The sequence below is a fragment of the Bactrocera tryoni genome, chromosome 5 (genome assembly GCF_016617805.1).
Source record: "Bactrocera tryoni isolate S06 chromosome 5, CSIRO_BtryS06_freeze2, whole genome shotgun sequence".
NCBI lineage: Eukaryota > Metazoa > Arthropoda > Insecta > Diptera > Tephritidae > Bactrocera > Bactrocera tryoni.
The window spans coordinates 75139879-75157070 of record NC_052503.1 but is presented as its reverse complement, the minus strand read 5'-3'; the positions used below and the strand labels follow the sequence as shown (position 1 = coordinate 75157070).

The window sequence follows — 17192 nt, the reverse complement described above, 5'->3', positions numbered from 1 at the left end:
GGGCTTGCTTTCGTCCGATCATATTCTACAAAGAAGCTGATGCATGCTCCTTACCAGTTCTTCGCCGCCGTATCTGAAAAGTTCAGCCGGCAATCCGCCATCGGCCCCCGCTGCTTTACTGTTCTTCAGCCGTGTACTTGCTATTCGAAATTCTTCATGGTCGGGCAATGGAACGTCTGCTCTATCGTCATCGATTGTGGAATCGGGTTCACCATCTTCAGGTGTTATGCTTTCGCTGTCATTCAGCGGGCTGGATAAGTGTTTCCTCCATAATTTCAGTATGCTCTGGGCATCAGTCACTAAATCACCAAGAGTATGCTCCGGTCTTGACACTTGCTGTTAGTCGCCGCATCTTTTCGAAAGCAGTATCCCTGTCGGTCAGTTTTCTAGCCCTTCATTCTCACATATTTCAGCCTCCCTCTTTTTTTGTCTGGAAATGCGTCTTGCTTCCTTTTCAGCTCTCGGTATTTATCCCATCCCGCACGTGTTGTGGTTGATTGTAATGTTGCTAGGTAGGCAGTCTGTTTTCTCTCCAATGCAACGCGGCACTCATCACCGTACCAGCTGTTCTTTTGCTTTTTCGACAGCCAATGGTTTCATTTGCGGCTGTACGTAAGGAGCTTAAAATACCGTCCCACATTTCCCTTATACCGAGTTGCTGATGAGTGCTCTCAGAGAGCAGGAGTGCAAGTCGAGTAGAAAATCATTCGACCGTATATTGTGATTGCAGCTTCTCGATGTTGAACCCTTCGTTTGCTTGTTGACCTGCATTTTTTGCTGCAAGTGTTGATGTTAGGACTTCGGATCGTACGCATGTCTAAAACACTTGAGCCAGGTAGCTTGGTGAATTTTTCTATGTTGGAATCTAGTACTACAGTTAACCATATCGCAAATCAGCGATTTGGTGAAAATCTTTGCTTTGATGCGAATTGTGGCTAAACGTTCCTCGACGGGGGTGAATGCCAGTACTCGGCGACGGAGTCTCTCTCCCGCTCCTTTATATGAGCACTGTAGTAAATGCCACAAGAACCCACTCGCCTCAGTTTTTGTCCCATCCATCGCACTTTTTAGACGGCGGTGATGTGAGCCTCTACTAAAAGGAGACATCAACCAGCTGGACAGCGACACCTTCACATTTCAGGTGCATGCAGCTCCTGCCAAAATCGAAAATTGATATCTATTAGCGTAAATTGTAAGCGTAAGCATCAAAGATTTTCATAAAAACCTAAAGAACCACAAAAAATTCTCATTTTTAAAGCGCTAAAAATGCTTAAATTTTAGGCAACCCTAGGTAGTGGCAAAAATAGAACCCTTTCACATGTCTTCTAGCATTTTGTGTATCTGCATATACACTTCATTTCGCTATTACCGCCAAAAATGTACACATCTGCAACTTTCATCTGCTCAATTTGATGGATAACAGCATGAAAACCTCCACAAAAACTGGCTTCCGGCTGCAGCTGTGTAAGGCTTTGGCAAATTGCAAATTATGAAGTTGTCGAAATTATGCGACCAGCTGTAAATAAGCATCCATTACCGTTAAACGAAAAATATTTACATTTGACCTTTTGGCCGCTTAACTCAGCGAAAATACACATACACACACGCAGAAATCCAACGAAATTGCGTATTAACCAAAAAACTCGAGTGCTACGGACACGCATATCTGCTGGGCGCGCTTCATGGTGCCACAAGCAGACGTTGACGCTGAAATGGACACACAGCGGCACATGCTGGAGCGACAGTCTATATGCGGCGCAGAGCAGTATGCTACATTTTACGCAGTACAAGCGCGCAGTTATGCCCAACCTCAGCTATTAAGCGCAATTGAGGCGCACACACGTGTACATATATCAGCATATGTGTGCTTTAGTCGTGCCTGTGTGCAAATATTGATGTACTAACGCGCATATGTGCTCTAACGCCTTCATATATGCTAGTATTTCGTTAATGGTCGCCCTAAGCACATAACCACAGCGCTTCAACGACCTCAATCGACAACCCTTTCATTTGCCAAGCACCCCGCCTCCACCCGCTGCGTGGCAAACACACAACAAATGCATGTACACAGAGAGCTGCTGCTGTGAAAACTTTTCGTTGCTTAAACGCTTTGAATACCTTCAAATAAAATTGTATTCAAGCATGTGTCGGTCGGTGGGTTTGTGTGTGTGTTGGGTGTGTGCTTGCCAGCATATATGTTGCATAAGTACTTATAAGTATGTAATATATACACTTAAGTTTATAAGCACCCGCCATTCATTTTGCGAACATCTTTCCCATTTCTTTGCGCAGCGCCTTCCTGCGCGCCATCACGTGCAACTTCCTTTCGCCGCCGACGTGTAACCGCAATTTTCGTGCAATTTTTGAGTTGAAAATAACCCACAAAGTCGAAAGTTAACGTCAAAGTTGGCTTTACAAAAGGAAAATGTTAACGAAAATTGCGCATCGCCGCACACACACGGCGTGTATATGTGAGTCAGGCATCCTCCACGGTCCTTATCATTGCGTCTTCTTATTTTGTATATTATTATCTACAAGTACTTCTCGGGTGCATTATTATAGATTATACCTTTGAATTTAAGTACACGTGCGGAATCGCTTGGCGGTTGACATACTCAAAGCGCGCACGCACACACCAACACATTCAAGCACTCGTGCTTTTGATTCACTTATGTAAGCTTCCTTGGTATATAAAAGTTGGTTGGTGTGGTTGAGGAAAGGTAGTGTAGACGCCACCGCTGGGTTATAAGTTCGCTCCTCCGTATTTCTTAATGAAACTCAAATATACAAATACACCTAGCTATGTATAGAGGTGTGTATAAACGACATGTGTGTAACTTTAAAGGCATTCACTTTCAGAAATCTCTATACTTGCCACTCCTTCAACGAACTGACTATGCCACTTCCTACTGCTGGATGCTGTTAAAGGGAATTCAAGTCAGTTACACTTCCAGAAAAAGATAACTGCTGAGCTTTATAAATTTAAACTTTTTTTGTTGAGAAAACCACGGATACCATAATGGTACTCATCTAACATGATATGTGAAATCAGATTAGTACAAAAATGACTCAATCGCAGCTTGATCTAACATCCAGCAGCTTAGAAAGAACTCCTACTTATTTTTCTGTCCTTGATTGCCCTTTTTTATAGTAAAAGGAAGCGTCGTATGCCGGAGTGCGGGACTTTAATCCGCTAAACCTAACCTACTCCCATCTTATTTCACTCCCATGGGACCACTGGACAAAGTTCTACTTCATGGGAGAGAAGAAGACATTTAAATCTCCTCTATCCCGACGCCTAATCTGTTGTAAGTGTCTCAATTTTAACATAATAACCGTGATCTTCCCAGAATGTATATTTCTGGGATTGTAGCAGGATTTTTAGTAAGAAGATTTTAATTTTTTAATTAAATGATCAAAGTACTGATTTTTAAGCTACGGAATACTCTTAGTTCAAGTTAGGTTAGTTTAAATGGTCGATCCCCAAAACGAACTCAGCTGGACAGTTTATAGCCGGACTTCATAAAACGAGATGTTTCAACCACTGTCTTGGTAAAGCTTGAAAATGGAGGAGAAAGCGACTGGTTCCCCAAGTGGTCCGAGAAAGTGACTGTCAACCAAAGATCGACTGACCATCGATATATAAATTAATCATCCAAAACCTCATAAATGGACCAAGAGCTTTAAGTCCATCACTAATTTGTTGGGAAGGCTAATATCAGTTTCGACTATGTCTCCTGGTTCGCCAAATGTCGACTGATTGCTTAGATGTTTCAACCTTAGTTTTGCAAAAGCTGTACAGTGGAGGAAAAAGTGGCTAGTTCACCTAGCGGTTCGAGAAAGTGAGTACCTACCTAAACTTCTTCCAAACAACTTTGGCAATTTGTATCTTTAGCTTTACAGCATAAATGCCCATATGATAGTGTTCGGTAAGAAGTCCTACGATTTCTAGCAAGAAGTCCTACGTTTACGATAAGATGAATTTTGTCAAGGCAAAGAGTTCAGTAGATCTCTTCTACTCTAGACCAGAAGTATCTTGCAGTCGCGCAGAGTCTGGCCATCAACCAACGCAAGCTAGTCGCATATGAGGTTTATAGGTCCACTGTTAGAACGAGAAATGACACCACGGATCCACCAATTCGATCTTATACCAATGTGAGCGGTGGAAAGTTGCCCGCTCTGGCTAGCTAATCGGATATGCACTTAACAATGATTTCACTATGATCAAGAAACCAAACAAGTTTGATAATGAAGTAGCTTGGTTCTATATCTAGTGAGATTAGGCACTCCCTAACTAACTTTGAAAGCACAGTGTGCGAGCTCAAGTTAGTATTGTCGCTCTGCTGTCGGAGTAAATGCTCATCTCTCTGAAAGAAAGTCTTTCGAGGCTTTCGAGGTTATAGCCGAGTTTACAACACCGGGAAGGCTTTTGGGTTCATTGCACTCGGGTGTGTTTTTACGTAGTGAATCCTAAACCCAGCGCACTTCTAATTTTAGCTTGCCTCGTTCATTTTGGAAATGAAACCCCGTTAAAGCTTCAAATTCGACTGTGTGTGTAACTCTCAGAAGGAACACCGGGAATCCTATAAATAGTATATAAAGGACCAACACTACGAGCTCATGTTTTGAAATGTTAATCTCAAATTTTGCGAAAGCTTTTTTTTTACAAGAGGCTTTTTATTTGTCGCAATGGGCAATATCGAACTGCTTTAGCATATAGCTGTCATACAAACTGAACGATCTGTATCATGTCTTAGTATAGAAAATATCTTTATTTGACGACATACCTTACCAAAATTTGGCTTGCATTATTTTCCAGGGCAATTCTACAATCTCCGACCAAATTATTCATATCGGTTCACTACAACATATAGCTGTCATACAAAGTGACCAATCGAACTCAAGTCCTTGTATGTAAAAGTTTTATATTTGACAAGATATCTTCACGAAATTAGGCATGCATCATTCTTCAAGGAAATTCTAAAATATTCGAGAAAATTGTTTAGCTCGGACCACTATAGCAAATAGCTGTCATACAAAGTGACCGGTCGAAGTCAAGTCCTTGTATGAAAAACTTTTGTATTGCACAAGATATCTTCATGAAATTTGATATGGATCATTCTTCAAGAAAATTCTACAATATTCGAAAAAATTGTTTAGCTCGGACCACTACAGCAAATAGCTGTCATACAAAGTGACCGGTCGAAGTCAAGTCCTTGTATGAAAAACTTTTGTATTGGACAAGATCGGATAACTATAGCATATAGCTGTCAAACAAATTGTACGCTCAAAATCATATCCTTGTATGGAAAACTTCTTAGTTTGATGAGACATCGTCAAGAAATTTATCATGGATTCTTGTTGGCGGCAAAAACTTCATTATCCGAACATCCGGACTACTATAGCTCATAACTCCCAGCCAAATTAATCCATCGACATCAGCATAAATATATTTTCATACCTTTTATGCTATCAAAAGTGAAGGGTATTATAGCTTCGGTGCAACCGAACTTAACTTTTGTCATCGTGCTCTTTTGTTTTTGAACTGCTTTTGCACCAATCATTTTCTTCAGTGCATATAATGCATCTCTTAATCACGCATCCCATCTACAAACATCTTTTCCATCTTTTCTCTGCACAATATTGCTAGCATTTGCTTAAATCTTTGCTGCTTTGCTAGGGTTTGAGTTATGAGTAGGCAAGTGAGCTCTGACGTTGCCACCACATAACACAATTTGATGGCGAGGCGAGTGTTGACTCTATCAGCTAGGTATGTAGCAACATAGCATGCTAGCTGGTGAAAGCAGGCGAGTTGAGCATTAAAGTGGGCGTGTACACAGTTGGCAATATATTTTCTTTAATTGCGCGCAATTAATCCTTTTTATGAGCGCTACTCTGTTACTGCAACAAACCTTTGCAACTTAGTTACGTATGCGTACAAAGCATTACATAAGTTGGGTAAGGTGTGTTTGTATGTATGAGTTGTAAAAGTGGAAAAGCGAAGGGACTGCAAGAAAGGAGTGGTGCTGTGGTAACAACAACAGCGTGGCAACTGGTTGGAAAAGCAGGCAGTGGAGGACTATTGGACTTATCCGGGTTCGGCTGGAGTTAACTGAGAGTTAACTGAGAAAGTGATTATAAGAAATATATATATTTTTGTGTTTGTAGGAATGAGTGTGTATTAGTAATCTACTACTTAGATATTGAAATACGAATTCTACAACTTTTGGTTGCTTTGAGCTTGGCTTGAGCCAGTCTTATACCAATTTGACAGCAGTCCTAACTGTAGTGCTCATATTGGCATGTTTTTGTTGTTTGTCAAATTAGCAAGAATTCTCAAAGACAGCTCGTCTAGTAAGCAACGCAATATTAAAGCTGTAGGCGCGCAAATAAAGGGCGCGAGGTGAAAGCTGTAACGAAAAATTATTATAAATTTATCTAGGCATACCGTCACCCATACATATATACATGAAACCTAAGTGCCTAGCAGCAAAGGTTCAAGCAATGAATCTAGCACTTTTCTACACTTACAACGTAGGTGCTGCATGTGGCAAGCCCTGCCACCAGCATAATGAAGAGAAATTCGCGCAGCAACCGGGGGAAAAGGAAGTGGCGGAGAGCGGTGTACAGACGCGCGGTGCGGCTTTTCAATTCCTGTGCACACTTCATGGCTTAATTATAAAAGTTTTCATTTGTACGCGAACGCGCGCATTTAAAGGTCTAATTAAACACATTTCCCTCAGAAATTGCGCACAAACGCACACACACACACATATATATATATATATATAGGCGCGTGTGTATGTGCTAGACACAAATCCATAAGCAACAAGCACACAATGAAAAGTGTACTTGCTTTCACAGCGCGCCAAAGGATCAAAAAAGGCCAAGTCATACCTGCGTCAATTAGTGGGGCAAGTGTAGGGAAAAGTTGGCTGGCGGAACAAGTAACCGGGTATTATGATTTCTACTTCTGCCACTTGGCTATAATTACTGCCGCGTTCACTTCCGCTTGCTATACTTTTTATATTTTTTTTTTATTTAAGTCTGTCTTTTTTTCGCTTTCCAGCGCCGCTGCAGCAAGTCAAAACAGCAGAAGTTGCCATCAACCAAGCGTTCGGCGTTGTTGCAGTTCAGCCAACATTCATTGAATTTGTAGTAGCTGCCTTTGCACTAGTCAAACTATTTATGTGTTGGTAAGTGAGTGTAATTTGCATGTACAAGCCTACTACATAACTTATGTGTGTGTGTGTGTGTGTTTAGTAATTGGTATGTGGCATGGTAATAAGCCTTTCGCTTGCAATGGCAACGGCAGAACATTGCGCACTTGTAGGCATGCGTTCATGTGTTTGTGTGTGTGTGTAGGTATTTTAATTAAAAATTAAGCTATTTGAATAGCTTTTGCAACTCAAATAGAAAGGTTACGAGTGTGTTGGCAGCGGTTTTTATGGCCTCTTGACGCTTGTTTAATTAGCGTCTTTGCAATCATTTATCATTTTTTAATTGAATACGCTTGTCGGTGCTATGAAAAGTCTCCTTTGATTTTTCTAATTCGCAAAGGCAAATTTGGTCTATGAATGACACTGAGTATACGCTCAGCTACCCTTCTGTTATAAGAGATTCGACTATTTCCAAGCTGTGCTAAAAACATATCAACACTCCTAACTTCCTTTCGCTTTCGGCAAAAATATACAGTTTTCTCTACAACAGAAAAAGATATTTTTGGAATTTGTGTCTCATTCAATTACCCTTTCATATTCATTATTTTTAAGGTCAGCCGTATAAAATCTCAATAGTGTAAAATTGTAGTAAAAAAAAGAAAAGCATTAACTTCGGCTGTACCATAGCTCTAACTCCCTTCACAGGTGGGTTTTTTATAGCATAAAATAGCATAAAAAAGTCTCAATTATGATTTTGATTGGTCAGTTTGTATGGCAGCTATATGCTATACTAGTCTGATCTGGAAAATTTCTGCGTAGACTATAGAGTTACTTCCTGCAATAATTTTTGCAAAATTTCGTTACGATATCTTCTAAAATTAAGAAGTTTTCCATACAAGGATTTTGGTTTTTATTATTCAGTTTGTATGGCAGCTATATGATATAGTGGTCCAACCTAGAAGATTTCTTCAGAATTTATAGCGTTATCCTTGACAAAATATTACGTTAAATTTTGTGAAGATAGCTCATGAAATAAAAAAGTTTTCCTTACAAGGTTTTGATTTTGATTGTTCAGTTTGTATGGCAGCTATATTCAGTAGTAGACCGATCTAGAAAACTTCTTAAGATATTATAGCGTTGTTTCGAAAAAAAGTCCATGCCAAATTTCGTGAAAATATTTCGTCACATAAAAAAGTTTTCCTTACATGAACTTGAGCTGGATCGTTCAGTTTATATGGCAGCTATACGATATAGTGATTCTATCTAGAAAATTTTCTTCGCATATTGTAGCGTTAGCTCAGCTAGTATTCTGTGCTGAATTTCGTCAAAACATCTCGTCAAATAAAAAAGTTTTTCTAACAAGAACTTGATTCTAATCATTCAGTTTGTATGGCAGCTCTATGCTAATATTAGTCAAATCTGGAAAATTTCTTTGTATTTTGTAGCGTTGTCTTGGACAATAATTTATCGCAAAATTCGCGACGATACCTAAACAAGAATAATGGTTTTCCATTCAAGGACTTGAGCTTGATCGTTCAGTTTGTATGGCGGCTATATACTGTCTTTGTTCAAAATCCGCGGTGCCAACAAATGAGCTGTTCCGCTAAGAGTAAAAGACGTGTGCGAAACTTTAGCCCTATATTTCAAAAACTGAAAGACTGGTTTGAGTATATAAAGACGAACTTGTTAAATCGACTCAGCCCGTTACGCTGATTATAGATATCTCTTCTCCTCTGGCACAGCAACCGTAGGTCGGTGTGGGCCGAGAACACGAAACTTCACCAGTTGCTTCTATCCTTTACCTGGTCACGCCAGTTGTACATCCCAAGAGCAGACGAGTCACTATGAAATTAGTTCTTCCATTTTTTGCATGGGCGCCCTTGCTTCCGTTGTCCACCCAAAGGTCATGCTGATTATAGATATCTTCAACCGTGAATCGATCTGGTCCGAGAACACGAAACTTCGTCAGTAGCCTCTCTCCTTTACGATGTCGGCCAGTTGCACATCCGGAGTGCAGTCAGATCAGCATACGCTTGGTTCTCCCATTGTATGGGTGGGCGCCCTTGCTTCCGCTGGCCCCCTATGAGCCTCGAGATGAACCAGATTTTCGTTGGATCATCATCTTCCATGCTAACGGTGTCTCATAGCGAGCATATTCGTTGAGCTTTTATTCGTCTTGTCGACATATAGCTCAAACAGTTCGTGGTGTCGTCTACTTCAATACGTTGACGCGGGCGGCTCTAAAGTTCTTGCAAAGCACAGTTTTCTCCAATGCTTCAAGTGCTTTCTCTCCTCAGGTCGTCATCATCCATGTTTCATATAAGCATAAATCCGTATAAATTTGATATGGTCTTCGACGTTTCTTTCTGGGTGTTAAAAACATCGTGACAATTTTAGGTCTTCGGGGCATAAATGTTACTATTTGAGACAGTCTAAAAAGTGCCCTCGAATAATAGATTGTATAGATATGAGAATATGAGTGAAGGTGAGGGATTTCAGTTTTCTTAAATGGTTTCTCAACTGTGGGTTACGTTTTCTTTTAGGGTTGCTTATACCTCGACATACATATGTATAACAACAATATACATCATATATGTATGTTCCCTAGAGGGATGAGTCAACTTTTTGTTCAACAGTTTTTGTTTGTGTAGCGACAGAGTACTTACCTGAACTATTTTCGCCGAATGGTCTCGGGGTGTGGTGCAGTCATTTGCCGAATAAAAATTGGGGTTTTCGGGTTACTTAGATCCGATTGTCGTGGGAACGACTCCTCCTGACTCATCAACAATCGTCTTTTCTCAAATTTAACTCTATTTTTCTTAGTGTATAGCCAGATTCGCTATACTGGTCTTAGAAGTAAGTTATACTTTTATAACATTGGTGAATGCCAACCAAATTTCATCTAGACTGATCTTAGTGTAATTCATGCTATATCACCCGTACATTCTGCTTATTTTACATGAAGCATATTTTCAAAAAATAATGAAAATATGTAATAAATGCGCTACGCGGCCCCACTTATCAGATGCTGAAAAGAAAATTACACACAAAAATCAAAACGCCCGAAAAACTTCAACTAAGCTAAGGGTTATGCCAAAAACAAGTATGCTCTTAGCAATTAACTGCAAAAATCCCCCACCTTTCCGACATTAACAACAATTTGGGCAGCAGCTGTCACTCGCCACATTTTCTATTACTTCGCTGGCCGATTGCTTCACTAGCACAGTGTTGCTTTGGAATAGGCAACCGATTTGAATAGAGCTGTACGAAACGCGCGTGGAAATTCCATTTAGTAGCAAGTGAATATTAATTTTTATTAGCACTTAAGCCTCTTAACCCATTCTACGCAGCAGCAACAGCTACTGCCATTTCCATCAACCGTTTCCTGTCATTAAAAATGGTAAACGTGAAATAAAACACAGAAATGTTTGTGCGAGGGCATGCAAACATTATGGGCACACAAGCTTCTCGGTTAGGAAGGGCGGTGACAACGAGGGCGCTTACGCAACAATGCCCACCCAGGAATGTCAAAAATGTATGATTTAGCGAAGTTTCATAGACAGCGCGACGGCTCGAGTGGTGCACTGCTTTGGAAAGAACGAACCGGTTATACGAAATTTGTTCTACAGGTCATGAGGTCAGCATAAATGCCATTTGGCAAGTAAGTGAAACTTATAAAGTACTTGTGACAGTTACGCAAGTGCGCGTATCCGCACCAAACTTACTAACGTAGTCAACCGTTGGCAGTGTGCAGGTTGAGCAATTAACATTTGTTCCTATTTTGCTCCAGTAAATTTAATGGGACAAGTTTTACCCCACACAAAAGGCAAAATATGTGTGTTATATTGCTGGAATGCTAATGCACAAAGTGAAAATATAAAAAAATCGCATAAATAAATACCTTCCCAGCGCCGCTGACCGCACCGCAACCCTTTGCGTCGCTCATCGTGTTACAAGGGTTGTGTGGCTTGGTGCGGCATTTGGGTTTGGGTCGTAAATTCACACTTGATCCTTTTGAGGTTTCAGCGTTGGTGGCACTTTTATTGCCGGTTTTTGTTGTTGGCTTTTGGCGACGCACAATAAACTTGAATGAAGGCGTTCTAATGATTTGCATAAATATTACATAAAAGCAGACGCGGCTATTCAACAATACATACCCACATCATCATCAAATGTGTGTGTGTGGGTGTGTATTTTATGTAAATATATTCAATTAGGAAAAGTACGAAAACTTTAATAAATGCAATAAAAAGGGTTAAAGGGAATTAATTCCACAACTCGGTGTGGACCCAGTGAAAGTGAAAAAAAATATGCTGAAATTTGTTGACGTTCACGATAGTAGAATATCGCAGAATCTTCTTACGCAAAATAAGGAGAAACTCTTATTTATTGACAGAAAATTCTGAGCAGATCAGTTTTGCTAGAAAGTCTTCCGCAGTTACACAAAATCTAACTGAATGACGTCATACGTTCCTTCATACTTTTCTTCTTTTTAATAGATCAATTGACAAGTGTCCCGCCTACCAACGTAAAACACATTTTTTTGAAAAGAGTATTTTTTATATTCGGCACAGTGCCCTTCAAACCTGATACACTGATTTTACCGACCCTTTAGCTCTTCGGTACCATCGCTGTAGTTCGATTTGTCGTTTGCTTCAAAATAGGATTTAGTTTCGGCAAGCACCACTTCATTCGAAGAAAATTTATTTCCAGCGAGCATTCTTGTGAGATCTGAAAACAAAAAACAGTCGCTGGAGGCCAGATCTAGAGAATACGGTGGGTGTCGAAGCAATGCGAAGTACAATTTACAGATTTCTGCCAACGTTTTCACTGACTAGTGACGTGGTGCATTGGCATACTGAACAGCACTTTATTTTTCCGCTCCGCTTCTACGCGATTTCGTCCGTCGCCGTTGTTGGTCTTTACTTTTCAAGATAGTCAATAACAATTATTCTTTGCACATCCCAAACGACAGACGCCATAACATTTCCGGCCAACTGCGTTTTCCAAGCGGGTTCATCGTGTGCAGTTCACTCGGTTGACTGTCGATTGGACTTCGAAGTGAAGTTATGGAGCAATGTTTCATTCATTGTTACATACCAATGCATTATTTTCCTTGAACATCTCCAAACACGGCTCCAGTTCATGAACTCGTCGTTGTTTTGGGTCAAAAGTGAGCTCGCGCGGCACTCTCTTTGTTTATGGCTTTGTCTTACCCAAATATTTGTAAATAATATAATATACACGTCCGGTTGCTATCTATAGAGTATGGCCCTTTATGAAGTTTTCGTCGGTAACAACTTGTTTTGAGCATTCATTGCGTTCACCGCCTTCGGTGCTCATGTCTGAACTTAGCATACCAATCCTTCATGGTTGACATTCCTGAAGCATCTACTTTTGTCGCCTACTGCTTTCATCGTCCTTAGTGCTCATTTCACTCCATTCGAACTTAGCAAACCACTTTCCAAAGGTTGATTCCAAGTAATGTTGATCAATCCAAACCTTGGCTACGGCAGTATACTTTTTTGCTTTTTCACTTCACAATAACAAAAGTTGTTTTACTTAAAATGATAAAATTCTCAAACAAAGAAACCGACAGCTGTTATAATTTATACCAGCACCGTGTGAAGGTTAGAACTAACTAAAAGTTATATGGATTGCGATACCAGATGGAGTACAGTTGCTAGGTTCAAGAGTAGTAGTCAACCTTTAGGATGCCTGTGTTTGACGCGAATTTTGACAGACTCTGTAGCCTCACTATCGATGACTTTTGCATTTTTATACCCATGTAGCTCGTTCCATGGGGTTTTGATTTTCTTGACCACGCTTCTGTCTAGATAGTTATGTAGACAATGCATGGGTTTCCCAATGTTGATCACGTTTTCGGATTTTAGCCGTCCACAGTTTTTAGCTCGTCCACTATTTCATTGCCCTTGATGCCTTTATATCCTGGTACCCAGTAGAAGTGAGGTTGCTTGCTCTTGGCAACACTTTCCACTGCTGTCCTGCTTTCCAAGTCACTTCTGGCGGATATCCGCTACGAGGTTACTGCCTTGATTGCAGCTACGCTGTTTAAGTAGATGTTGACTCTGGAACTGCCTGCAGGTGCATTAGTGACCAGCTCCGCAGCTTTCGCAATAGCAAAGACTTCAGCTGAAATATTTTATAGTGGTTTAGCAACCTTAAAGACTACCTTATGCCTCACTACGGGCAGTACATCCATTGTCCATTTTCGAGTTATCTCTATAGATGTTTAGAGTGTTTCGCGTAGCAAACATATCTTTAAGTTAACCATCTTTCTCAATGTTTAGTTTGAATCGTCTCTCCCTGTTGAAAACTGGGATCATATAGTCGGTATTTGCCAAACCGTCATTACCCACCGAGCTATGCCCGTTCTCATATAGATAATTCTATTGCAGCCAGTAGACGTCCCGCCGATTTTGCTGCGTAGTTTGCAGCAAAGTGTTCTATACATAGGTGGCAGGTTTAGTGCCAGTTCAAGAGCTGCCGTTGGAGTTGTTCTTAAAGCTCACGTTGTGCTTCCTCTGAATGGCTCTGAACCCGTTTAGCTTGAAAAGGTTACGCTTTGTTTGAGTTGCCAAATAAATGGGAAAAAGTCGTGATTTCATCTGGTATTTTGATAGAGTGAAGTATTTGAAAATTAAGGGAATATTGATGCGTTGACTTGGAGGTCTTTAGAAATGAGCATTTCCGTCTTTTTGCTACTATTCAGTCTATTAAAGTGCTCTAAAGAACTCGCAGACAAGGAGAAGAAAGACGGACCTCTAAAGATAATATACATATGTATGTACTAAGTATATACATACTTATATCTAGAATATATGTATATATATATATATACATATATATATATATAAATTATGTTTACTATTCAACCAAATGCACTACAATTTCACTCACGCCACTGTACTACGAGTTTACTGCATACGTATGCACTTACTAAGGCTCATAGTCGCCCATTTGAATGTGTAATTGCAGCGGGAAGCGTATTTTTCATCCAAGTTAATTACAATAATAATTCTTTTGATTAAGCAGCGCAGGCAGTGAACCGTTGAGCCAGCGCCAATCAACCAAAACGACGATTGCCGCGGCTGAACGGGCGGCACTGTTGCTGGCGCAGCGATTGCAGCCGTGCAGGCATGAATCCGTATTGCCAAAGACGGCAGTCGGTGGACGCTGAGCGGTTATATGTTGTATGTTGTTGTATCTTACGTGTTTGCATGTGTGTATGTATGTGCGTGCTTGGTGTTTGGTGTGCGCGGCGCAGGCATTGCAGTGGAGTGGCGGTTACACCTAAAAATCCATGTGAAAGCAGTCGTAAATCCCGGAGAAAATAAACGGCTTGTGGATAGGGGCAAACAGTGGAGATAAGTATATTTGTATATACAAGTATATATATGTATGTATATATATGTATATATGTATATGTATGTATTAAAAGCTTATGCATATATGTATGTATGTGTGTATGCATATTGTAGAAAAAATATTGCGCTGAATTGGCGGCAAGGCTTCCGCTGTGCTCACATACATATCTACATTTACCGCGATTAAAGGTCTCCGGACCACCATTACAACAATTGCCCCGCATATGTATGTGTGTATGTGCTACTGACGCGAGTTTTTTTCCTGTTTACATACATTTATATTTATCGGTTCGGCGGTGCGCTGCATTAAGGTTTATTTGTTGGCCGTTTTAATTTCTAAAATTATGCTATAAATCAATTGTTGAAAACTAATAAATTTGCTTTTGGGCTGGAGGAAGTTGCCGTTCAATCGGAGATTTGTGGCAAGCAACGAAAAAGTAGTAGACGCATTATTTTCGAATTTCAATGCAACATTTCTTCATTTAGAGAGTCGAAAGTGTCTGTGGTGCGCAACAGTTGTTATTATAATTTATTTATTTTTTGCTTTATTGTTATTATTATTTGGTTTTTGAAATTTTTTTGGTTGCAAATAAATGCTTTTTTAATTTTGTGAAAGAAAAACATGTGCAGTGAGGCATGCAACCAGAGCAACGGCAAAATATGCAACTACAGGCACATATACATACTATATATACTGTTGCACACACACAACGCGCCAAGTCAAAAAAATATGTATAAACAAAATTTCTGTAAAATAAGCACAAAATCGCATTAATGCAATGAAAATTGAAAGAAATATTGAATTGAAAGAGTGAATTTAATTGATTTCCTGTGCGCAGAGTGCAGTTCCTGCCACAGCCACATAAATGCACATTTCCATAAGCGAGGAAACAAAGCAGCACCCAAAAGTTAAGCTGCACTGTGAGCGCCATAAAGGATTGAAGAAAGCGGAAAATAAGAAAAATTAAGCAGAAAATGATTTTAGTGCTGCACACATACACTGCTACGCCCAATACATGCATAAGCAATAAATTGCTCACAACTACAATAATCAATGCAATTATAGTAAATCTGCTAACAATGAAAGCGAAAGCACAAACAATTGCACAATTGCAACGAAATTTGCCATAGCGAAAAATTGCAAGCAATTTACAGTTAAGTTGTGGTGGGTGTGTTACATGGTAGACATGAGGGCGGTGATAGGAGGACAGGCTGTCAGTATTTTCAAATTAATGCCATTATTATAGCTTATATTCATTACTATATATATGTATATATATTTTTTTTTGCAGTAGAAAGACCTAACGAGAGACAAGAAAAAAAAACGCTAACTTCGGTTGCACTGAGACTATAATACACTTCAATAATACAAAAAATTATTTACAGGTATTTGATTTTGAACGTTCAGTTTGTATGACAGCTATATGCTATAGTTGACCGATCTGAATAATTTCTGCGCCGATTGTACCGTTGCTTAAGCTAATGATGCATGCCAAATTTCGTGAAGTTATCCCGAGAAATACAAAACTTTTTCATACAAGAACTGCATTTAGGTGTATCAGTTTGTATGGCAGCTATATGCAATAGTTGACCGATCTGAGCAATTTCTGCGCAAATTGTACCGTTGCTTTAGGTAATGATCCATGCCAAATTTCGTGAAGTTATCCCGCGAAATACAAAAGTTTTTCATACAAGGACTGCATTTAGGTGTATCAGTTTGTATGGCAGCTATATACTATAGTTAACCGATCTGAACAATTTCTATTTTTATAAAGTCTCTGCATAGATCTCACTGACAGTGAGTTCAAAGCTAGTCAAGGTTTGCATTACCCCACTAGCAGCAGCATAAACTTATCTCGACACCTGACCACAGCGGAGTCGCCGAAATTGTAAAACCGATGAGCTTTCAAGAAATTTCACGCATACCAAAACTCCGTCAGAACGGATATTCTTTGGTAGACTTCGGCCGAGCTCAGCAAGCGTTGATTAGCTACCAGCACTTGAGGGGTGCCGAAAGCCTACTGGGCCAAAGTGAAATATAATAATAATATATATCCAGAGCTAATTCTTCACAAGCCTGACATCGCCGATATGAAAAGTGTCCTAACAAGATTGGCATTCATTCGGCGTGTCTTAAAATTATAGAGGACGCAGCTTTTCAAAGTTGCTATGAAATGGAAACATCTAGACACTTTCTTCACTTTAACGTCCGGTGTGTTTAACGTGGGTACCTGTTGACGACAGTCTTACTCCATGGCGCTAAAGGGCACTGCGGATCAAGTCAATGCATTGATCAGCACCGTGAAAATGTCAAGCTTATTTGGTACCTATTGGCAGTATGGAATGAACACACTAACCACCTTTGTGGGGTTTGAGCCCCATCTGAAATCTCTGCCGTACTTTTGGTTCCGACACCCGGTTTCAATGCAACTCTACATTGAACTAACAAAGTGTCACTACTTCCCGCATTCGGGTTTTAACCACAATCACCACGATACTCTCCGAGAAGCCAGTCCGGATCAGCAAGTTGAAGCAAGCTCCAAGGGCTCCTGGTCCCCGTGGTACCAGAGTTAATCCTCTCGTAGCCAAAACTACTATCAGTTGAGCTTCCATACTGCTCTGGCCTAGTGGCCAGGACTTTCTT

At 40.1% G+C, this 17192-nt stretch overlaps 1 protein-coding gene across 2 annotated transcripts in view; it reads left to right on the top strand.

Annotated features, from left to right (window-relative positions):
• The window catches only part of LOC120776675, a 222251-nt gene that overhangs the window by 22329 nt on the left and 182730 nt on the right, over nt 1-17192 (top strand). The window contains exon 2 of one of the 2 annotated variants that reach the window (XR_005705453.1): nt 7070-7196. The exons of the other annotated variant lie outside the window; for it this stretch is intronic. The gene's annotated coding sequence lies outside the window, so the exon portion shown is untranslated. The remainder of the gene's footprint in view (nt 1-7069; nt 7197-17192) is intronic. 2 annotated transcript variants of the gene reach the window in all.